General features: G+C 41.7%; 1 protein-coding gene across 3 annotated transcripts in view; it reads right to left on the bottom strand.

Moving 5' to 3' along the window:
* The window catches only part of PLXNB2 (plexin B2), a 273275-nt gene that overhangs the window by 160796 nt on the left and 88418 nt on the right, over positions 1 to 24061 (bottom strand). For all 3 annotated transcript variants that reach the window (XM_064142401.1, XM_064142407.1, XM_064142403.1), the window contains one exon: positions 19818 to 19960. The gene's annotated coding sequence lies outside the window, so the exon portion shown is untranslated. The remainder of the gene's footprint in view (positions 1 to 19817; positions 19961 to 24061) is intronic.

Raw genomic sequence — 24061 nt, 5'->3', positions numbered from 1 at the left:
TCAAGCATTTCACCCTCCTTCTGAAACCCTCCTCTCTCTCTGCTGAAGGCACTTTGTGGTTTTCAGACGAGGTGAAAAATAATCCCCAAGGTCTTGAAAACAAGAACACTAACTCAGTCTCATGAAGGCTTACTGAAGTGGGCTGCCCAGGGAGGTGGTGGAGTCGCCATCCCTGGAGGTGTTCAAGAAAAGCCTGGATGAGGCACTTAGTGCCATGGTCTAGTTGACTGGATAGGGCTGGGTGCTAGGTTGGACTGGATGATCTTGGAGGTCTCTTCCATCCTGGTTGATTCTATGATTCTATGAAGTTCCAGCTCTTCTCCTTCTCACACAGTGTGACAGACCTTTCCTTTATAGGAGCACATACTTGAGGGTGCCCTTTCTATTTTGAGCATTTTTGACTACTCCTTTTGCCCACAAGCATACGGACTCTTACTGAATAAATTTTAGTAATTTCATAGAAGATACAAAACTATGTAAACACTTGCACATATTTATGGACTCATCAAAATGTTCTTAATATATTTTTTTAATATGCAAAAATGCATTTTAAAGCATAGGTTTAATGTCTAACATGGCATGGCAGGGAGGCAGAAGGACCTTCACATTATAGTGTAAGATTTAACCCCAGTATGCAAAAAATCACATGGAAGCCAGTAACTTATCTGGACACTTGCCTCGATTCTGAAGACACCAGAGCACCATCTCACTAATCTGTTATTCTGGAAAAAAACCACTGTAATTGTTAAAAGCAAATGGCAGGGTTTTCTGACATTAGCTTGCTCAGCTAACAAGCTAACACTGCCTTTCAATTAATTCTAATTTGCCCAAGCACTTAGCAGATATATACCTCTTCATATTACCTGAGACACCTTTTGAATTATTCCTGTGTATTTATACTATTTAAGCTCTTGGAAGCCAGTGACCTGAAGCTGGTTTTAACCACTTGCTGTCCTTTCATCTAGTTAAAATGTAACCATTAAAAAAAAAAAACAACCTCTCAACGCCCAACTATGGATGCAGTTCTGAAGTTATAAAGGACTGTGATTAATTACTGTCAACATTAGACTGATTTCTTCATGTAAAAACCAAAATAAGGTTGCATATACATCCATTACAGATGCAGTTACTGAACCGATGCACAAGTAAACATGATGTGAGGACAACAAACCTCCTAAACCAAGGGGGGAGGATAGGTAGGTCAGGATCAGAGAGAGGGGGAAATAGAGAGGAGGGAGTGAGCTATAAGAAAAGGTGTTGAGGAAGAGCCAAGCAGTCCAGGCAAGGGGAAAACTCCATTTAAGCTGCAGGAGGTTCCTAGCATGCCCTAGCACTCATGCAGGCTGCTCCTTCAGTCACAGTGGGGCTTCTCTCCTCATCTCTTTCCCTCCAGGCTCTGCAACACCAGACAGAAGCTGTGGATAGTCAGGACCACCCCTGCTCCAGCGCTAAGTCCATGGGGTGGATGGCACAGATACTCCACCAGACCTACTTGCCCCTGCCCAAGCAGCACTCCCTGCAGTGCGCCTTTCTGACCAGCCAAGTGCCTTTTCTGTTGTTGTTGCTGTTCCTCTGCAGTTAACCCAAAACATAAAAATTCAATGTTGACGTAGATCTTCCATACAGGGGTTGTCCTGATGCAAGCCTGAGAGTCCTCTCAGCTCCCTTGCTGACTCTACGCTGACATTATGCAATATCTAGGAAGTCTAAAACCAATCCAGCTGTCCTTGAAAGGCTAAGTGATTTATGTGCATTAAGAACCTTGGAAATACATTTCAAGAACAGGCAAGATCCCACAGATGCCTAAAAGTCCTCCTGCCTCTCAGCTGTGCTCCAGTTTTGCAACTATGGAGCAAGTGTTCAGTCGTATTCACCCACATGATGCTTTACTCACACACTCTTCCTAACAAAATTATTCAAAACCAACACTCCAGAAGCATAACCAGCAGGTTATGCCAGTTGTACCTATCATGCACCACCGTGAAGCCACAGCCTAAACAAATCCAGCAGAAAGGAACTTGCTCCATAGCTTCCAAAGTCAGGGCAGGCTGTAATTTTTAAAGAAAGCGTTTTGATAAGCCTAACTTCCCTCTCCATCTAAGACATCCCAAATGCACCACTAAACTACCACCAAATTTAGCTCAGGTCCCTTTGTACATATCTCTTTATCTGTAGCCAGATTATGTAGGAGAAAAATTAGAGAGGCTAAGGCCCAGCTAGAACTTAGGCTGTCACCTCTGTGAAGGATAATAAAAAGCACTTTTATAAATTTATCAATGCTAAAAAGAAGGGCAAGAAGAAACTCCACTCACTCCTTACTGGACCAGGAGGGGAACACTATAACTGATGACAAGGAAAAGGCTGAGGTCCTGAATGCCTTCTTCGCTTCAGTTTTCAACAGTAAGGAGGGAGGAGTTCAGGGCAAGTGGCCTCTTGAACTGAGGGATGGGGTCAGGGAGTGGTGTGTTGCCCTGGAAATTCATGAGGAATTAGTTCAGGACCTGCTGAGCCACCTGGACACCCACAAGTCCATGGGACCAGATGGGATCCATCCCAGGGTGCTGAGAGAGCTGGCAGCTGAGCTGGCCAAACTGCTCTCCATCATTTTCCAGCAGTCCTGGCTCACCGGAGAGGTCCCAGGAGACTGGAAAATGGCCAATGTGGTCCCCATCCACAAGAAGGGTCGGATGGAGGAACCTGGGAACTACAGACCTGTCAGCCTGACCTCAGTGCCAGGGAAACTGATGGAGCAGGTTACCTTGAGGGTGATAAGAGCGCACCTAAGGGATGGCAAAGGGCTCAGGTCCAGCCAACATGGATTTAGGAAGGGCAGATCCTGCCTCTCCAACCTGATCTCCTTCTATGATCAGGTGACCCGCTTGGTGGATGTGGGGAGGCCTGTGGATGTGTTCTATCCGGACTTCAGCAAGGCCTTTGACACTGTCCCCCACAGCAAACTGCTGGCTAAGCTGTCAGCCCATGGCTTGGATGGCAACACTCTGTGCTGGGTTAGGAACTGGCTGGAGGGGTGAGCCCAGAGAGTGGTGGTGAATGGTGCCACATCCAGCTGGCAGCCAGTCACTAGTGGTGTCCCTCAGGGATCAGTGCTGGGCCCCATCCTCTTTAACATCTTCATAGATGATCTGGATGAGGGCATGGAGTCAGTCATCAGCAAGTTTGCAGATGACACTAAGCTGGGGGCAGATGTGACTGAGTTGGAGGGCAGAAGGGCTCTGCAGCGGGACCTTGACCGCCTGGACAGATGGGCAGAGTCCAAGGGGATGATGTTCAATAGCTCCAAGTGCAGGGTGCTGCACTTTGGCCACAACAACCCCATGCAGAGATACAGGCTGGGGTCGGAGTGGCTGGAGAGCAGCCAAACAGAGAGGGATCTGGGGGTGCTGATTGATACCCTCCTGAACATGAGCCAGCAGTGTGCCCATGTGGCCAAGAGAGCCAGTGGCATCCTGGCCTGCATCAGGAATGGTGTGGTCAGCAGGAGCAGGGAGGTCATTCTGCCCCTGTACTCTGCACTGGTTAGACCACACCTTGAGTACTGTGTTCAGTTCTGGGCCCCCCAGTTTAGGAAGGACATTGAGATGCTTGAGCGTGTCCAGAGAAGGGCGACAAGGCTGGTGAGAGGCCTTGAGCACAAGCCCTACAAGGAGAGGCTGAGGGAGCTGGGATTGTTTAGCCTGGAGAAGAGGAGGCTCAGGGGTGACCTTATTGCTGTCTACAACTACCTGAGGGGTGGTTGTGGCCAGGAGGAGGTTGCTCTCTTCTCTCACGTGGCCAGCACCAGAACGAGAGGACACAGCCTCAGGCTGTGCCAGGGGAAATTTAGGCTCAAGGTGAGGAGAAAGTTCTTCACTGAGAGAGTCATTGGCTACTGGAATGGGCTGCCCGGGGAGGTGGTGGAGTCGCTGTCCCTGGAGCTGTTCAAGGCAAGATTGGACGTGGCACTTGGTGCCATGGTCTAGCCTTGAGCTCTGTGGTAAAGGGTTGGACTTGATGATCTATGAGGTCTCTTCCAACCTTGATGATACTGTGATAAAAATGTAAACCACATTTAAAAAAAAAACAGCTGCTCTGTGCCCTAACTTTTCTGGTTGCTCCAGGTGCTCAAAGGGGAGCAGCAGGTTGGAGGAGATAACAAACTGCAACATGCCATTCTGAGCAGGGATGTATTACACAATCTTACCAACTTGTATCTTCTAGGGACGCCTACATAATATACTGTGGTTTAGGTTTTACTACTGGCAAACTAACTTGCCTTATCCTGTAAAAGGTCTCCTCTTTGTACAGTACATTTACTCCATTATGTCAATTAAAAGAATCCAGTTCTGTTAAGAACTTCAGGGTGCCCATAAGCACACTAAACTCATAATGGTGGTGGAATTTTGGGAATACCATTAGTTAAGCTATTGACATGAAACATTAAAAAAAAAGCGTGCCCCCTGCTAGCGGTAAAGGAGTAGCAGAAATATACTATCTTAAAGCAAAGTTTAAAGCATTAAATATATTGGGATTATCTTTTGGGATCCCAAGATTTATTGAGGTTTTAAGAATCTTCTCCTGAGTAATCACCTTCTCAGGCTGGAAAAAATGAGCCCTCTCAAAGCAGAGATTACCTCTCTCACTCACTTGTAACAAAGAAAGACCCACAAAGTGAAATGCTAAGCACTGCAAGAGAAAAAACAAACCTAAGAAGAATAGCATCCACTTATCTTCAGAGGCCTAAAGATTTTCTGGGGTTTCACACGAACTCGAGTAGATTTTTATCTTTCTGCCTTTTGTTTGCTTCCCCGACTTCTATTTTCCCTTTTCTCCGCCTCACCGTATTTCATCCTTTTTTAACCATGCATAAGGTTGGCAACCTCTCTGCTCCTGCCTCTGCTTCTTGCTGGATGAAGCAAACTGAGCAGCTGCCTCTGGGTGAAGATGAAAAGTAGTCCCTGCTTCTCCCACAGATAGCCCCATTTTCTTTTCTTAAGCATGGAAACTCATCCATCAGCTCATGATAATGCGGTTTTACTTCTCAGGGTCCCTAAAGGGAGTGTCTGCAGCAGTGTTTTCCACAGGCCAAGTTACCATTCTTTTTTTGTTATTATTTTTCCCCTCCACGATTTTTCTTACTTTTTGCTGCATAAGGAAATTCACAAACACACCAAAGATACACAAACACTGATGATACAAGTGTTGGTATGCCAGAAGCCATGCAGGAGAACATTACGCTTGGATGCTTACTTCGATACAATCAAATTGGTCTGTCCCTTACAAGGATATATGTTTTAAATTTCAAATTAAAAGACATGGTAAATGATGAATTTCTTGATATGTAGAGAAGATACGAACAAGGTGGTCTGCAGCTCCACAAAGAATTACTTTTCTTGTAATTCTATATATTCTCCCTTGCTCTCTTTTTCCAAACCCAAGCAAACAAAACAATAATGACAGCTGAACTGAATTAGTGAGTGTCCAAAAATATCCAGCCCATCTTTCTTAAACACACACAAGAATGTTTCTAGTGTGCCAAAAAAGAAGCAGCATTTTTAATACTGCTGCCCTCAAAGAAGCTGCCTCTTGGCTGTCTGAATTATAAACTACTGTCTTAGGCAGATAAAACAAAGCATATGTGAGAATACAACTGGGTATAGAATGAACAATGGAATCAGGCAGCAACCATAACCATTCCTGTACTGCCCCACACCACCCTTTTACTAATTTTTATTAAAACCAATGGCCTGTAATGTCAATGTGATTTTGCCAGGGTGAAATCTCAGTGCTTACCTTGGGTTGTTTTTTTTGTTGTTGTTGTTTTAGCTAAAATGTGACCTCTTATTTGCCAGTCTAGGGTAACCTGCAAGATATCTTTACCCTCTGAGACACAGCTAAAATTTTCCATGGGATTAGTGGCAGAGGAAACAGCAATGAAAATTTCTTATTAATAGCAAAAGTGACAAGGAAAAAGGTGAGGGGAAGCTATTTATCTAATATCTTGGAAGTGATACACCATTTACATATTTTCCTTAGAGTCCATTACAGGTTTCACTGAAGCAGAGCTTTTTCTCCATTGTGGTTAGCTTCATGATAAGAAATGCAAGGAAAACAAAAAATCTGGAAGCACCAGTCATGTTGGAATCCAGACATTAACATTAGAGGAAACGATCTTGTGTGGTGTCAGGGTCCAGTGAACACACATTTGAAATACTGGGCCTGGGCCAAGCCACTTCTTTACATCAAAAATGTAGACAAGTCAAAAAAAAAAAAAAATTGCAGGAATCCTAACTATTGCAAACTATTTTGGGAGCAGAGCAGCGCGTGTTTAGGCCACATACTGAGTATTTACAGAGCAAAAATCCTTTCCATCAACTTCAGCAAAGTCAGATATCATGTCTGGGTGGTTTAAACTGGAAGAAGTCCATGCATAAAGAAGGGGGAATGTTTTTGGTTGGCCATGATCATGGGACTTCCCTCTTGCAGGAGGAGATTAAAATAGAACAACTTAACCACAACGTGTTGCATTTGGAGATACCTTCTCATGAATAATGCACACACACACGCAAATGAATTAAGCAATAGACTTTGTTGTTTCTGTACTGCTGTTTCTATTTCTGTTTTTAAAAGCCTGGGTGGTGTTTGGAAACTATGGGCAAAACGTAACTTGGTAGAGTAACAAATAGATTTGTACTTTGAGGTAGGGCAGGGCATTAAAATAAAGCTGAGTGGTATCTTTCCTACCATATAAATGTAGATAGGTTTTGAGAGGAAAGAAAACAACTGAAGTGGTGTGGGTTGAACAAAGGAAACGTTTGAGTATATTTTAATTCTATTTTTTTAATAAATAAAAAAGCCTCCAACCACTGTATCTTCTCTGTTTTGTTTCATTGCCTGTCCAAACATACAGGACAAGGATGTCATACGAAGCCTGTGAGACAGGAAAGGTGACACAACAGTCTGTTCAGAAACCTCCCTTCCAACAAATTAGCCAGGTTTATAGCTTTGAAGGTCTCCTCACACCAATCCTGATGGCAGGACTGTTTGCCAAGCCTGGGGAAAGAAGATCAAAGGACACTGGCACTCTGAGACAAGGCAGGTGTTGAGCAAGTTCAGAAAAACGGCTGTGTGCCTCCAGAGAGAGAAGCTGAATGGCTGGCAGCACCGGTTTAGGAAAAGCTGCATCGTCTGATAAAAAGGCCATGCACAAGTCAGATTGGTCTGAAGTACAGGCATATAGCTCCGTTTTTGCATTGCTCAAGTGCAAAACACAATTTTGCAAGTGAAGGACTTGAAAAGACTTTGCAAGGACTTTTCCACTCACTCCAGTCATCTGTTCAGTGAGACTCTCAAGGGGAAAGCAGTACACACAGGTGCCTACACTAACGGAGCTGCTAAGACCCCTTGGGGCACATCCCAGGGGGTTCCACCCCATAAAGATTTGCCTTCAGGGATGCTACACTGGAGGAAATGTTCCAGCAGAGGTGCCAAAACTTCGCACCTTATCCAGTACCAAGCAGGAGCGTGAGAGAAGGAAGGGATACACACAGTTCAGGGAACAGTTTCTCTGAAGTGAAAGGCAACAGATCAAAGCCTGCTTCTTTTGCTATTCTGTCCCCTGTACCAGAAGAAATCTGCCTGCAATCATGAGTCAGAGCCCTTTAAATAACCTGTTATAGGCCTATCACTTTGGAAAAGTGCATTTCAGTGCTAAGTGAATAAAGATACTAGCTTTAGGTATTAACATATTTTTATATATAAAAAAAACTAGTTGATGCATAATTATTTAAAATGAAACACATGCAACATAACCCTGGAAAGCTTCCATATGAAACAGAATTGAAGAAGAACATTTAATTAAGAAAGAGAATTAATACAATTAAATGATAAACAATAAACCGTTCATAAACCATAAACCATTCAGCCTGGCCAGCTCCGCCTGCCCACACCAGTGTCCTCTAGCAGCTCTGCTGTTCATGGAGTAGACATGGGACATTAGCCCAGTGGCACACAGCATTCCCTAAGGCATGCTGCAGAGTATCCTGTGCTTTCATACAAATGTGTGCCACGCTTTGTGAATATAAATATAGTTGGAGGGAAAAATTAAATACAGCATTGTTTCAAAAAGTCCATTTGGATTAAGTTCCCCAAGCACAGAAGGGAAAAGACTAAAGTTAGAGAAGAATAATCTGTTTGCAACAAATGCATTTGGTAAAGCATTCCCAACAGTACAGTGAAATACTTCCATGGAAAGGGATATAAACAGCCTATTTTCAAAGTACTTCACCAAATTCAGCTTCAGTCTGAATAATCAAACTCTAAAGCAGTCTTTTTTAGCCAAGCTAAAAAGAGAGGGTAGAAGAGAGGACCTCAAAGATCAACTTTGCCACATGAACTGGAGACACAAGCAAAATAGCTCTTGGACCTTTTAAAAATTTCTATTTTAAAATAGAAACACAGAAGAAGAGATACAGATCCTTGCCTAGCTGTGCTATTCATTGCTGAAACCAAAATGCTGGAGCACATCTTTCCCAAAATTCCATAGCAACAGTGTGGAAATAGCTCGCGCATTGGACCAACTAACCTCTCCTTATCAGCCATGAAAAGCAGGCACTTGGAGAATGCAATTAATCTTTTCCAAGGTGGACAGCTCAAGGGCTGCAGCAGATAACACTCCAGGAGTGTTCATTTTTCCTCTATTGATCATAAAGCAAGGCTAAATTTTTTCAGTTTCTGCTGCATTTGCATTTTTTACCAAAATGTGTTTATTCTATTTGTGAATCAAAAAGAAGAAAAACTCAGTGTTCCAAAACTGGAGCATTCCAGTCAAATAATTTAACACACTGGGCCAGCAAGATTTAGGATACTCAATGTGAAAGAACACAACTAGGCAGCAGTGATGATAAAAGAGTTGCTTGACAGCTTATAGCCTGAGAATGGCTTTCCCATCAGGAAGAAAATAAAAGAATAAACATCATTTTTTTTAAATGACAGATATGAAACATGCAGTAATACAAGTACCTGTACCAATGGCAGACCTTACAGACAAATGCAGGGCCACAAACAGGTTTTAAACCATGAAATGCTTTTAAAGCAATTTATAGGCTTGTAGTTCTGTATTTCATACATAGAAAGAATTCAATTAGTTTTGCCCCAAATTGTGTATACTGCAAAGCCTAAAGTAAAACTTCAGCATGCCTGTCACCAGAAAGAAGTAAAATCACAAACAATGAGCAGGGACATCAACAAAAGAAACAGGTAGGGTAAGTTCTTTATAGAAAAAATAATAAGAGAAAAATATCATAGATATTTTGGCAATGGATGGGGATAAACATCCCTGGTACATTAAAACAGCCAATAGGATTTATGTTCTTTAAAGCCTGTAAGTCTGGAGTAACAGATTGAATACTGAGACCGTAGCCGAACTGCTACCGGGACACATGACTGCAACACAGGTTAATGCAACTCCAGGCAGCCTTGGTTAAAGCAAGCTGCAGTTGCAATGTTTATGCTTAACCTAAGAGGTTACTTACTCCCATCCTGTGTTTCAGAAAAAACATTCTTCTCTGGCACTAGTGGGATCTCAACGGGTCCCCCAGCTTTCTGAAGCAGCAGGCAGCACCCAGCTCCTCAGATCAATTTCTGCACTCCTTGTAAATCTTAAATTGTATGTTCTTTTTTGACTAATAGGCTTAAGGTGGTGTTCTCCAACTCTCCTGTCACAATGCTCTCTGTCTCATATCTTACAGCAACATTACTGCCTCATGAGAATGCATGTAACTGGTAAGGAAAAGGGAGTGAGAAAATTTCACACACCACTAGGAGTGACACCAATGCTGCAGCAATGTTCAAAAATGGCAGGAGAATATTTAGAAGGGTTACAGAGGAATTGGTTACAGTAAGACAGCAGAGTTAAGAAAAGCAAACCTCCTTTCTGCATGATACATAATCAATTACTCTGAAGCATCAGAAGACAACACTCCATAACAGAAGGTCAGGAATGCTAAGGGCGTACAAATAGGATGCATAAGAATTTAATAGAGCACTTCAGAGAACATTTCTGCTGGGTAGGACTTGACCCAGTGCAACTTTCTGGAAGCTATACTGGCTTTATTTTTTGGTTTGGAAATGGAATTGATTTGTCTCCTATCTGAAGACAGTGTCACCCCATAAGAAAGACAGGGCTTATGTGGAGACAGAATCAGCTTTGACAAGCAAAATTACACCATTAGGGAAGCAGTGGGACTCCAAGGTTTTTCAGAGGGACATGGACTCTGAAACTCAAAATCTAATCCTTCATCTCCAAACTGTTCCTTCTGCCTCATGATCTTCAGATGATGGCCACTACCAGCATTACAACTTCTATGGACACTGGTCTCTATTTAGGGTGCTGAGGTATTCTTTGCCAAGGTACCACATCATAAGAAAAAAACCACAGGTTAGCATATAAGCAAGACTCCCATTCAATTTCCACACTTTACATTATATCATACAAAAAAATTACTGTCTTTTCAAGATGTTACCATGGAATGCATAGTCCACCTAAAGAAGAGTAAAACACATTGGTAGCTGATGACTGACGCTAAAATTAAACTAAGCTAAATCTGGATGGGAGTTGATATAAATCTTTTTTTCATCAAGACTCAAGGGACTGAAGTAGAAAATAAGGGATTTTTTTTTTTTTCCTTTCATAGTTTGCTTTTCCTTTTTGGTAGTTATGAACAAAGAGCTATCCTTAAACAGAGCATCTTTAAGCAGGTTCTTTCATTCCTGTTTGGGAACTTGAACAATAAGTGGCTGTGATAAAAGCAACTTCGAGTCACAATAAATACATTGTTTCTGCTTAATTAATGTTTTTCCAATACAATTGGTGTGTAAGAGGTCAGAGGAAGAGAAAATGGTATGCTGTAGAGATCATGCTGTCAGGTAGCACATTAAAAACATTAAAGATGTTTTCCTGGACTGTTCCACAACACAGGCTGAGATGGGACTAGCAGAATAGCACGTGCACCAACCGATTCTTTATAATTGGGAAGCTGAACCCTGTAATCTCTTTATCAGTCTGTCAGTGAGCTAATGGTCATTACAATGAACAAATTCTTACTTTATCAAGCAAGTCAAGGCATCACTGGTGCTTTTCATGTGATAATACTGATGCGGCACACCACAATTAAATAAGCACATTTTTTTTTTGCTTTATCTAGGATTAGCTGTAACATTTCAACTTGCAAACACCACTATAGAAGTCTCACCAGAGACTTGTGTAGCACAGCATTCTCCTGACAACCAAATCTCTTTTTCTCATTCCCTCTCCTCTAAATACAGTATAAAAGGCTTAGAGGTGGAAACAATAGAGGAAACTGCTGAGAGAAATCTTTCCTACACATAGTGTAATGCTACCACCCAGAACAGAGCAACCAGAGCTTAACATGTGTTCTTGTTCAAGATTAGTAAATGAATGTTGTTTTCCTTTATCAGCACTAAAAATATTCTAACAAACATCTTCATGTCAACAGTCACATATTTTTAAGACAGAAATCTCCCACTGGGCTTTCATTTGCTATCAGCAAAAAGTTGTTTCACAGTATTTCACCTTCCAGCTTCCCTCTCCCAAACAACAGCCCCACCATTGCTCATTACTTTAACTTTTGGAAATCTTTTACTTTGCCCAAACAAACATGGAAATCGGTTTTCATTCAACTATGCAATGAACTCAAGGGTTAGGCTTACAAAGGGCTTTCTTTGCTGGGCTTTCTTTTCAGGTTAAAGATATCCTTGTGTATTTAAACAGGATAGTAGTGGTGGTTTAGCTTCGTTTTCAGGGATGATTCCAACTCTTCCACTAAATAAAAAATAAATAAAATTCAGCTGCAGCTAAGTACAAAAAAATGTGAAACAGAAACGAGACCATGCAGGGCAGTGTTGATCTTGGACCCTGAAAGGAATTTTATCTAAAGTTCAATGATCTTCAAAGTTGACTCCCTCAGCCTCATGATTTTCTGTTATCTCTGGACAACTCATGTACAGCAAAACGAAAGAAGGAAATGACCGAGTCTCAAGTCAACTACTGCAATGCCTCCCAAATAAATGTTCTGATTTCTTCTTTTACACTGACAAAATCTAGAGAATTGCATAACAGAGAGCACAGGGAAGGAAAAGCTTCCCTCAGAGAAGTACTCCAAGCTCATGTGCACTTTAGTCCTTTCTCAGGACAGGAATCTCATTCACCACATACATCTATTAAATATGGGGGTTGATGAAAGGCAACGAGAATACTAGGGTAAAAAACCAAACAAATAAATGTGGCTGTGAATGCTGCCAGCAGGCCCTATTTGTGCTCATGTCTCCTCCTGAAGGGGTAGCCACTGCAGAATGAATTCACACACCATAGGCTGCCCATCATTAATACAGATGAACATTTGTGTTGCATCTACCCAGGGGCAAAAGCAAACCTGTAACTAGTGAAGAAAGGCTCTTGGCTGCACCACTGCTCTTCACAGCCCTCTTTAAGAATTTAACCAGTATGAATTGAGGTACTGCCACTAAGATACCACATTAGCAACCCATACAGTAATCTCCTATGTATAGATAAAGAAGTTGAAGCCACAATTTTACAGTGTGATTAACGATTTTGGGGTACACAGTTCAAGTTACTCTGAAGAAATGCCGAGTTTGGTTTCTGGAGTATAAAAAAGAAATGGTCTCCTCTAACAACTTCTATACTAAACCAGCCTGGGGTTGAAATACTCAAACCACTTTTTGATTTGGGATGGTTGCCACAAGGCCCTTAAGAGAACTGCCTTGGAAAATAAAGTAAGCTGCAATACATCACATTTAAAAAATGGTGTCTTTGCTTCAGGTTGCTCTTTGGTCCTTACTCATTCAGCTTCTGCAAGTGAGGTAAACATTTATTCAGAGATCCTAAAATAAAATACATAAACAAATGAATGAATTACATTCTATTCAAATCATCTGGACAGGTGAGCAAGTTTCCATCAGGTAAGCAAAGATGCGGATATGGTCTACCTAGACTTCAGCAAAACCTCTGACACAGTCAGAGCTCATGCTTGGATAAGTGCACCCTTCACTTGGTTAAAAACTGGCTGGATGACTGAGCACAGAGTGGTTGTGAATAGTGCCACATCCAACTGGTATCTGGTGACCAGTGGTGTCCCCCAGGGATCAGTACTGGGCCCCATTCTGTTCAGCACCTTTACTGGTAACTTGGATGAGGGGATCAAGTCCACTGTTAGTAATTTTGTGGATGACACCAAGCTGGGGGCAGTGTCAATCTGCTAGAAGGTAGGAAGACACTTCAGAGAGACCTAAACAGGTTGGGTCAATGGGCTGAGGCCAACGGTATGGTTTAACAAGGCCAAGTGCAGGGTCCTGCACTTCAGCCACAATAGCCCCATGCAGCACTACAGACTGGGGGATGAGTGGCTGGAGAGCAGCCTCGCAGAGAGGTACCTGGGGTGCTGGCTGGCAAGCAGCTGAACATAAGCCAGTAGTGTGCCCAAGTGGCATGGAAAGCCAATGGCATCTTGGCTTGCTAGTGTGCCCAGCAGGACTAGGGACTTAATTCTGCCCCTGTACTGGCATTGGTGAGGTCTCACCTCCAGCACTGCGTGCAGTTCTGGGCCCTTCACTTCAAGAAAGATACTGAGGTGCTGGAGCGGGTCCAGAGGAGAGTGACAAGACTGGTGAGGGGGCTGGAGGGTAAGGCTTATGAGGAGAGGCTGAGGGAGCGGGGTTGTTTAGCTTAGAGAAGAGGATACTCAAAGGAAACCTTATCACACTCTTCAACTACTTAAAGGGAAGCTATAGTAAGGTGGGGGGGTCAGGTTTTTCTCCCAAGCAACTTATGAAAAGACAAGAAGGCATGGCCTGAAGCTGCACCAAGGGAGGTTTAAGTTGGATATTAGGAAGCACTTCCTCATGGAAAGGGTAATCAGACACTGGAATGGACTGCCCAGGGAGGTGGTGGAGTCACATCCCTGGAGGTGTTTAAGGAAGGATTTCTTGTGGCACTTAATGACATGGTCTAATCAGTGTGGTAGCATTAGGTCATAGGCCTCAATAATTCTGTGATTCTGTGATGTGAGCCCATGAGCATGCTCTAACAGTCCTGGTGCATGCTAGACCCAAGGTAACCTGCTGAGAGTACGCACACAGTGGTCACCATCCCCATCCCTGCCATAGGTCACTCTGCAGCTTGCAGCCTGGCTCACACCCTTGGTGTCTGCCCCAGCACATCCTTCTATGGAGATGAGATCAGCCACCCCACCTGTGCTCCCTGCTCCACTGCGGGGCTGTCAAGACGTTGGCCTCACTCGAGGGGAGCTCACCTCACAGGAGCAAAATGACATGGGGAGCTTAGGACAGCCAGTTTGTTATTGGTGACTGTGAGGAATGTGGCCTAAAGCCACCTGACAGCACTTACTTTTGGCTAGGCTACTGTGTGCTTCTCACTTACCAGTGATCATTTAAACATCAATCAAATATTGTTCACTCTGTGCCATGACTGTTACACCTTCATCTTCACAGAGGTCTTCTCTCTCTCTCAGCTCTCCATTTTCACTCCCCAGACCTGAGACCACCCTGTGGCCTCTCCTTAACTCCAGAGCAGGTGTTCCCCTCTGAGACGCCAAGCAGCATGGATGGCTAGCAGACATATTATCCAAGCTAGCAGCCATCCTGGTTGAACACATCTGACACAGCTGCTGCCCCATCCAGCAACAGTCTAGTGGTACCCGAGTGCCCACCTGGGTACTTGGCTGACTCCTATCGTCTTTCCATCAGACAACATCTTACATGTCTGCTGAATTCCTTTTTCCATGATAATCTGTTATACTGTCAATTCTAAAAGCAAAATTAAAAAAATGTAGTCCTACTGCACTAGCTGTTTCCAGGTACTGGTCAAGAACCTTCACCATAGACACAACACCTACAGTACAATTGTCCACCAGAGAAAAACTTGAATGGAATTACTGCTGCAGCATTGAAATGCATAACCTACCAAAGCTTTCAGAAAGTTAACAGATTTGTTTATGGACTAGACAAGGCCTAATTAGAACAGGCAGCTCTAAAGCACAGTAATTCCTCTCTCCTCCTGTCCTGTACTGTCCTCCCCTTTTTTTAACAAGAGTATCTTTCTCCTAGTGGCTTTCCTCTTTCTAATAATACCATTGCAAATGACAGATGTGTTATCAGTCATCACTGGGGTTTGACATGTTCTTAATACTTGTCATGACAGCTCTGAAGTCTGCATGCTACCCCATTGTATTCCGAGGCATTTGCAGGAGATAATGGACATGTCAAATAGCAGTCAACAGCTCTACTTTATTGGACTGCTGAATGTTTGCAATATAGAAGTAGATTAAAAAAAATAAAAATCCATCATTATACAGAATTACACAGAGAATAACTGAATATAAACCAGAACAATCAGCTTTTGCACTCTCTATGCTTATGACCATCTTGGTCACACTGTAGAATTTATTGTTATTATTATTATTATATATTTATTGATATGAATGCTTAAAGAAAAAGTATCACCAATATTGGTAATAGTGAAGACCATAATAACCTTCAATGAAAGGTTCAATGGAAACATGGAAGTACATTGCTCTTTCCAGAGTCTCCCCTGGTTCCTTGGCTCTCAACTTTACTCTTACAATGAATATGATGCAAAAGTGAGATGCAAGTCAAGGCTAGAACCCGAATTAACATCAGAGGTGAACACCTGAACTGATATAAAGACAATGAGATTGTAATGTGTGTCATTCACAGTAATGGTCAATACTATAAACCAAAAGGGTGCAGCAGAACACTGAAAAGAGAGTGTCTGCTTGATTAGGACACAGGTAAAAGACAGTCTTATCATCCAGCAATAAGGATAAGGGAGAGGTCTTGTATGAGTCTACTCCTAATGTCTGCTGATTTTTGTGGATCTTTCTTAATGCAAGTAGTTTTGTTTTAGTTTGTTCAAGGCCTCAAGACAACTGTGATAGATACAGCATTCCTCAGAACAAAATCCATACAGAACTCTCTAAACATGTTTTCTTTTAGTTAAATCCTAGTATTACCACAGATGACTGGTTATTTGTGTGCAATATTTTTCAGGCACCAAAAAACCAAAACCCAACCCAAACCCTCCAAACTTACTGTAACATTACTTTAGAGACTTAAAACTGCAGAAGACATTCTTTCAGTTTAGTTGAGCTGCTGCACAGCATTGTATGGCCACAGTTTCTGCCAACAGCATGATCTGCATGACAGCAGTGTGCCTTGCCATCAATAACGCAATAGCTTCTTGTTCTCAATGCATTTATAGTTTTGCGTAAAAGCAGAAAAAGGGGGGGGGGGGAAGACCAACAACAAAAACAAAACCCACACACAGCTTAAAGACAATCCAGCCCTGTGCAGACAAGTAACTTAAGACTCTTTCAGCAAGGCGATAAAGCAAAGGCAGAATTGTGAGCTACAGTCAAAAGGAAGTGTCCCTTTGACATAATGAGCTTCAGAGAAGGTCATGAGCAAAGAAGACGGGCAAAAGACACTTGGCTATCAAACTGTCTGCATATCGTTCACACAAAATTGTTAAGCAGTACTAAGAATCTCACAGAGGAGTTGTTTTAACCTACCAGAAACCTTTGTATGAGCAAAAAGGGCTTTTTCACAGTGCAATTTTATTTAGGAGAGATGCAAGAGTAACTCCTGCACCTGTATGCACTCGGGAACAAAACCAGTGGCATGTGGGGGAAGAAGATACTGGTTCTCAGAGTGCAGCTTGACAACACAGCAAATCCTGCCTCGGGGATCTAAACCACTGCAGCAGCAGCACTGGTCAAGTATAAACTCACCCTGTCAGCTAAAGCACTTTCAGAAATGCTGAAAGATCAAGTTTGTATTAGTAGGCTTCACACCTGTTCTTGAGCAGTCAACATAAAAACATTCCAGAAATGAAGTTGGTATCGTATTTTCTGATCACAATTTTAGGCCAAGACCTATACCAGACCAAGTTTGTACTGCTATCTGAGCCTGGGTTGCACTGAGGCAAAATGATGGCAACACCGCCCCATTAAATAGTCTCCACCCCATTAAGCAGTCTTCTCAGCAAATATTCCTTTCTGGCTTCACTCCAAGGAGCATTACTGCTTCTCCTGCTGTCTACATTCCCAGTTACTCCTTTCATATACCCCCTCAGCTGTAAGCAAATGAACATGCCAATCCCTTGGGACACATGGTTTAGCTTATACTTAAGACTTGCCATTCTAGTTTGTGCTTTGGACATTGATTTCCATTGTCTCGGCTATCACTCAACAAAAGGGCATTTAATTGCTGTCTCATTTAGTGTGGAGGAGAGGAGGAGAACAACTTTTACCAGCCCTCTGATTGATGGCAGCTATTAGCACCTTCTAGCACAATGCAGACTTATTAGAAGCTCGATTTACATGTGAAGTTCGTTTCCACACAAGCGAATCAGGTTTGCAGCTCCTCTTACTTGATCAACTTTAAAGACAAAATCTTCATATGAAATGAATTTGCAGAAATGATCGTGCTGCTCACCCATTTAAACGGAAAGCTTTGAAGATTAATGAAGTTTGAGGAAGGCTTTCAGAAGAAAAGAAAGTTTAGTAGAGACTTTAGAGGTTTCCTTTCTCATATTAAGCACTGCTGTGTTAAGTACTTCAACAGTGGTAAAAAAAAAAACCAAACAAAACCCAAAACCGAACCTACCCCAATGAAACCAACCAATCTGATTTATACTTATTTACACACAGTTAACATTTCAGATTCACTATTCTTCAAAGTTACTTACTGTACACTTCAAAAGGCAATTCCGAAGAAACCCATAAACTATTTCTATGTCTTGTATGAGCATTTTCTACCTTCTTTGTCAAGGAGGAAGAAACAAAACTAATATCTACATTTAATATTCTCCATGTTCTTCAGAGCAATGAGCCAACATACTGTGGTGTCTAAGCCAAAATGCTGACAACAGATTTTTAGTCCTTGGCTTATTTTCTTAAAAATGCATAAGGATGCTAATCTTCCTTTCAAACAGAGCTCAAGAAACAGGCATCTTGAAATATGACCTTTATTCAGTTTGGTTATGTGAAACCTGTAGTAATTTCAGTAAAAGCTTTATGTGGTTTAATGTGACTTATCAAAATGTTTCATTATTGAAAAACTAAGACCAAGCACCTATAGAACATGGCACATCCCAAATATACGTAGAAACAAGCTGAGTCACTGAGTATCATCAGACACACCTTTGTGCATTTTTTGGAAGACGTACAATGGGAGAGACAGATTGAGAAAGGTCGAGTCAATTTACAGCAGTGATGTACAGCCAAACACACAGACACTCAGGCCAACTCACCTGTGGGAGCACTAACCCTGGCTAGGCAGAGACCTCTGAAAGCACGTTATCTATAATGACGATAAAGCACTTTGGCTACTTTCCAAACATAACCTCTGTAATTCACATAAGTGGTTTAAAATTCCACAGCAAAATTATTCTGCTATTATTTGCTTTCAGTCAGTCCACCCTTATGTTCACATTTCCCAGATAATCCACCTTTGTTAATTACTGATACTCATCTTCCCTGAGATGTGTTTCTAAGTAAGCTTAAATAGTGGCTATTTCCATGTTCTTTCTCTGCGTTTCAGGTGAATGTGGAATATACTTCTTTTTGTTATTACTTCAGAACAGCTGCCTTCATTTTTATTCACTCTATAGCTCCCATGCATGTAAAACTGTATTCTGATCTCACCCTTTCCCATTAATTTTCAAGGAAAAGTACAAAATAACACACAGAAATATCCTCCCCACAAAATGCTAAACAAAAATGCTTCCAAATCAGCATACAGCCAGATACTAGCTAAACACCAGAATACACTTTTTTCCTTAATTTGGCTTTTCATAAATTTTGTTTTCTCTCCCGTTGTTTCATTTCTCTTTGGTGTCAGACAGGAGACACATTTCTCTTGATGCAAGGCTAAGTGCTATCTTCCAAAAAGTACAGTCTATAATTATCAGTGGTAGCCAAGATGAAAGTGGCACAGGCAATCCCAGCAAAATCCCTCATCTTCCCCTACAGGCTCATGACAGGCTGGAACCAGCACTCCTGAGAGCCATGCTCCCAGTGGCATCACCAGCAACAAGCCAGCTGCCAAAATGGTTTTAAAGCACAGACTAACAGCCATGTTTGTGTAACTTCTCTGTCAATCTTCACTTCAGGCCCCTTTGGTCACTTCGGGATAAAGAAAATTCTCAGCTGGAAGAAGGTTTCTGAGAAACCTGTCAGGTCAACACATGCTAATCAACATGAACAAATACTGGAAAAGAAGTTGATTGAATCTCTCCGATCATCCTCAGAGACGCAGTCAAACCCACACACCTTTGAGATTCAGGTCAATCACACATCTGCTCAGCATTCCCCCGAGAGACTCAGAATGTAAGTGCAAAATTAGGGCAAGCACTAGCACAGCAGTAGGCTGGAGCATCTTGCTGGCAGAGGCACAACCTGCTCTTCGACCCAGCAAACCATCTATAAATAGGTTTATGAATACAGAACCTCAGCCAAGTTGGTCTTTTATTTATTTATTTCTTTTATTTGCTAATTTTTAATGCCTCTTGCAAGACCGACTCCAAGAAGTTTTATCTCCATTAGTACTAATAAACATTTATTATATGCTCCAGCAGTGTCTGAAAGTCTTGATGAATAGCAACAAATTTGTCTAGAAAGGCAGAATCTAATTTTCCATTTAGAAAACTTCAATGTATTTTTAAAAGGAAAAAACAAGCTTACCTGAAAACAATTCACATGAGAAGTCTGCGTGCACACCAAGGCTTGAGAGAGGAACCTGCTTCTGCTGGGACTTCAGGAGGAGTTTAGTCTTGTTCAGCTGTGCTCCAGTGGGTACTGTGTGAGCCCTTGAATGTTCTTCTCACCTGGAATAACAGAACAGGCTCTCAGTTCCCTTCATACAGGAGAGATGCAACATTTCACATTCAAGATCTAGTGACGGATGTTTTCACTGTCAGACTGCTGGAGATACAGCCTTATGAAAGGGAAAATTTATCAGAGCTACCATTACTGATAAACATTGTTCTCTGCTTTTCTCTGCTGCAGGTGCCCTCTCAACTTAAGATGTCTTGAGGACATGCAAAGCACTAGAAGGTTATTTACAAGGCATTCTAATATCGCCTTGGAGGAAGCACTTATGTAGAAGATAATTGTAGAGTCATAATAAACTGATTCAAGCCCAATCCTTGGCAAAAAGACTTTACGGTAAGAATTTGACTTTGAGCTGGCAATGGTTGGATGACCCAATCAAGCAGTGCTAAGCTCAAATAGGCACATTAACCTATGTTTTAAATTACATTGTACTTTCACCTGCTAACATTCTCCTGTATCCCTTCTGTCCCCCTTTCCCTCAAGTTCACCATTCATTTTCAAGGATGGATTCCCTTTATTAAAGCTCAGTTTTCAACAGCAATGTCACTTTGCTCTTTCCCTTTGCTTCACAAATTCACATCTAGGAGGATATTCTTGAAAACTCTACATCTAAACTTATTTCAACTTTCTGGGGAATAATTGAGTATGGAAAGTAAGGTTCAGCCTGATCAAATTTTTATTTCCATCTAAAAATAAAAGGAAATGCATAGTAAATAACTTTTTTCTGCAGTCTCCTTTTTATTAATTCCTTTTATTTTCCCTTCTGAAAGGCAAAGAACAAAGAAGGCATACTACAATTCAATTTCTTTCCATTTCAGAAACCCCAAGAAACTCACCACTATATACTTAAGTTTTGAGCTGGACTGCTAAATATTTCATATGTTCTGAGCAACTTGACCTCACTGGCCCTCATCTGACTAAGGTCTTGGACCACATAATCTTCAGTGGTCCCTTCCAACCCAAATTATCCTTCATTTTTCAAGAATCACAGGTACAGCTTTATTCTTTATTAGAATATTTGTCTTCAAATTAAAAAACAGCATCACCAGTTCTAAAGCTGAGTCTTAGTCTCAGAGTCTGAAGACACTATTGTTAGATATAGAAGGCTTTTTCTTCAACAACCCCATAGTTTGTTTCAGAGCTCACTGTATTAAATGGGAATACTTGAAATGCAAAGTCAAATGTAAGTATCCTGGGAATAGCTGGACATGATGGGCAGCTGGCAGGGAGGTCTGTTGCAGGAATGCAGTTCTGCATATGAGGCCATAAGAACTGGATTTCTAATACTGTGTGGTAACCAAAGCATGGAAGAGAAATCAGTTCATGAGTTAGGCCTGAATCCACAATCCTCCAGGCTTAATCAGAAGACCATGAAGAGTACAGAATGGCGTTGAACAGAAAACCTGACAATTTTTCAAGTAAGTATAGCGGAATGAGCTCTGTTACATTTACACTCCACTCTCCTCCTTGCAACTCTTTCTTCCTTGTTAGTGACACAGATGGCTTCAGATACATCAAAACCTGTCAGCAACCGTAGTGTGTCCTAAAGCAAGACTTGCCTATTACTTCAACTGCCTAGATGAAGGTCGCTGACACTGCTAACACCTCTGACATTTTATAACCAATTGCCAGCACTTACAGAGGAGAAAATACCACTGGCTCTCAGCACACTTGGAAAGAAAGAAACTATTTCAAATTAATTTTAAGCTTGCTTTCTCTGATAGCCAAAACATGAAACAGGAGGCAATCTAACAAGCCAAATATTAGTGAGATTGGTTTCTAGCAGCCAATGCCATATTCTGTTTGCATATAAACAATTGTAATCTATCCACCTCTTTAAAATAACTGTGATATGAATCATCATAAGGACAGCAGCAGAGAAAATGGCCAAATACTTGTAGCTGAAGAAAAGCAACATTTAGTTCACAAAGTAACTATGACTATCAGACTATTGGTACATTGCTAACATCAAATACCTATTAGAGAAACTTAATATTTTGTTGAAGAGACTCTTGGAAAGGATAGTGACCTTTACCCATTCCTTTGCTGCTTGTAAAGGATGATGAAGCTCTTCCTGTACAGTGCACAATTGTCCTGTACCTGCTTTCATCTTCAGGACAGGAACAGAGACTGCTGCCTTTCAAACTATTCTTGCACTGACTTTTAGTCAGCTGTTACATTCCGGCACTATAAGTGAGGATGGAGGGCTAAGGAAAAAAAAATTCAAACAATACTTTGTATTTCTACCTGATTTATAAACTGTCAATGAGCTGGATGAATTCAGTAGCTAGGAAGCCTTAGATTTCACAGCACTGACCTTATCTGCTGGTTCAAAGCAGTAATTTTGAATTACTACAGGACCTCAGAGAACACAGGGATCTCTAACTTAAAACCTCCTAAAGTCCTATATTTCAGTCAAAATTCTTGCTCCTGAGTCCTTCCCATCTTCCAGCTCCTAATTCAAACCATCAGTCATCTCTTGCTTTTCACAGTAGCTGGTAGCTATATGGCGTAATGTTTTCATGAAATACATTGTCAAAGGCATTCCAATTTCCACTAATAATTGCCATTAGGAGAAAGGGGGGGAAAGGATTTTTTTTTGGTCAGAAAACAACAATTTCCTGATGTTTAGCTTAGGCAATATAATGGTCATAGGCAGTATCTTGGCTTAACAGGCAAAAGTAGTAGGTGGTAAATGAGAGTGCTGCAGAGGGGACAGATTTTTTCCAGCAGGGAGAGTGGGCAGTGTCTGCTAAAGGAGGCACCCTGATGGCAGCAAATTTATGCATCCACTCTTATGTCAGTCTAGGAGGAGGGACTCATTATGCAGGACCAGCTGCAGGGGTGTGCACTGCTGTCGGGAAAAATTAGAAGTCTAACAATGAACTATAAAGAAGGGAGAAATGACAGTGAATGAAAACCCCATGATAAACCCATTTAGGCTCTCTTCTACTTGGGCTGAAAAATGTCTAATCTTTTTGGCATATATTCTGGCCCAAACTCAAACAAGTATGCCTAGATACACACAGGCACATGCCCTTAGAATGTGCAGTGACAATATCAATCAAAAGGACCTGTAACGACAAAGAGTACTGAGTAAGAATCCTTTTTCTGTATGTTTAGCTAAGTTCTGGGGAGGATCAGAGCACACTAAGATGCTTTTGATCAGAAAGAATCTCACCTACTGCCAAATTCTCCCTTTGTGTATGTATCTTCGAAAGAAAGCTTTTCCATTTGAGTATCTTGGGGGAATGGTGTGGGAGAGAACTGAAGAAATGATGGGAAGGTAAAACAGTGAAATGCAACTGAATTAAGGCGTTGTTATTTTACTCTTACTTGACTGAAGGATAACTTTCCAATTCATGTGGCATTCCTTTTCTGGCTGAGCTGGGCAGGTCTGCATAACTTTCTGTCTCATTTAAGGTAGAGGGGTTGTTTCTCTTGTTTACTAATACACTCATAGAAATTAAATATTCCAAACATTTCCTCATTGTGCTAGGTAATAAAAACAGAGCCAGGCACTCGAGTCCTACTGGTATTGGCTAGCAGGGGAATATGGAAAGACTGGGCAAAGGAAGCAGTGGTCTTTAACAAGCACCCCAAAGCTCCTGGTTACCATTCCAGCTCTAAGTTTAGGAGGGAAGTGTTTGGTATTTTTTTCTTGATTGTCCTTCACTGTTAAAGCCTCGGGGCAGGTGAAACTCTTTCTGGCATGCTACCATCCTGCAGGAAGCCGGATGGTACAAAATGCAAGCTGCCTGAAGAACACCTTCTGGGAGGAGAAGGGAGGAACAGAAGGATGTACACTGATAGCTTACTTCAAGTTACTGATAAGGACCCATGGCATTAGCCGTATTTTCACCAGGAACAGAATAAAGTCATTTAGCTCAGCATGCCACCATAGCAAATTAGGCAGTCATATGTCCTTCACTATAAGATCTTCCAGATACACTCCTATTTGGTGTGTTACACAAGCACTTTTACCGGTACAGTGTGGGTCTAAGCTTAAACTATGAAACACCTAAAAATATTTAAGAAACACCCCCAAACTCTAAAACTACACCAGATTAGGGACTTAAGACATTGATTCATTA

The sequence above is a fragment of the Pogoniulus pusillus genome, chromosome 4 (assembly GCF_015220805.1).
Source record: "Pogoniulus pusillus isolate bPogPus1 chromosome 4, bPogPus1.pri, whole genome shotgun sequence".
NCBI classification, from domain to species: Eukaryota; Metazoa; Chordata; class Aves; order Piciformes; family Lybiidae; genus Pogoniulus; species Pogoniulus pusillus.
The sequence above is the reverse complement of the archived record's forward strand: the minus strand, read 5'-3'. Positions and strand labels throughout refer to the sequence as shown.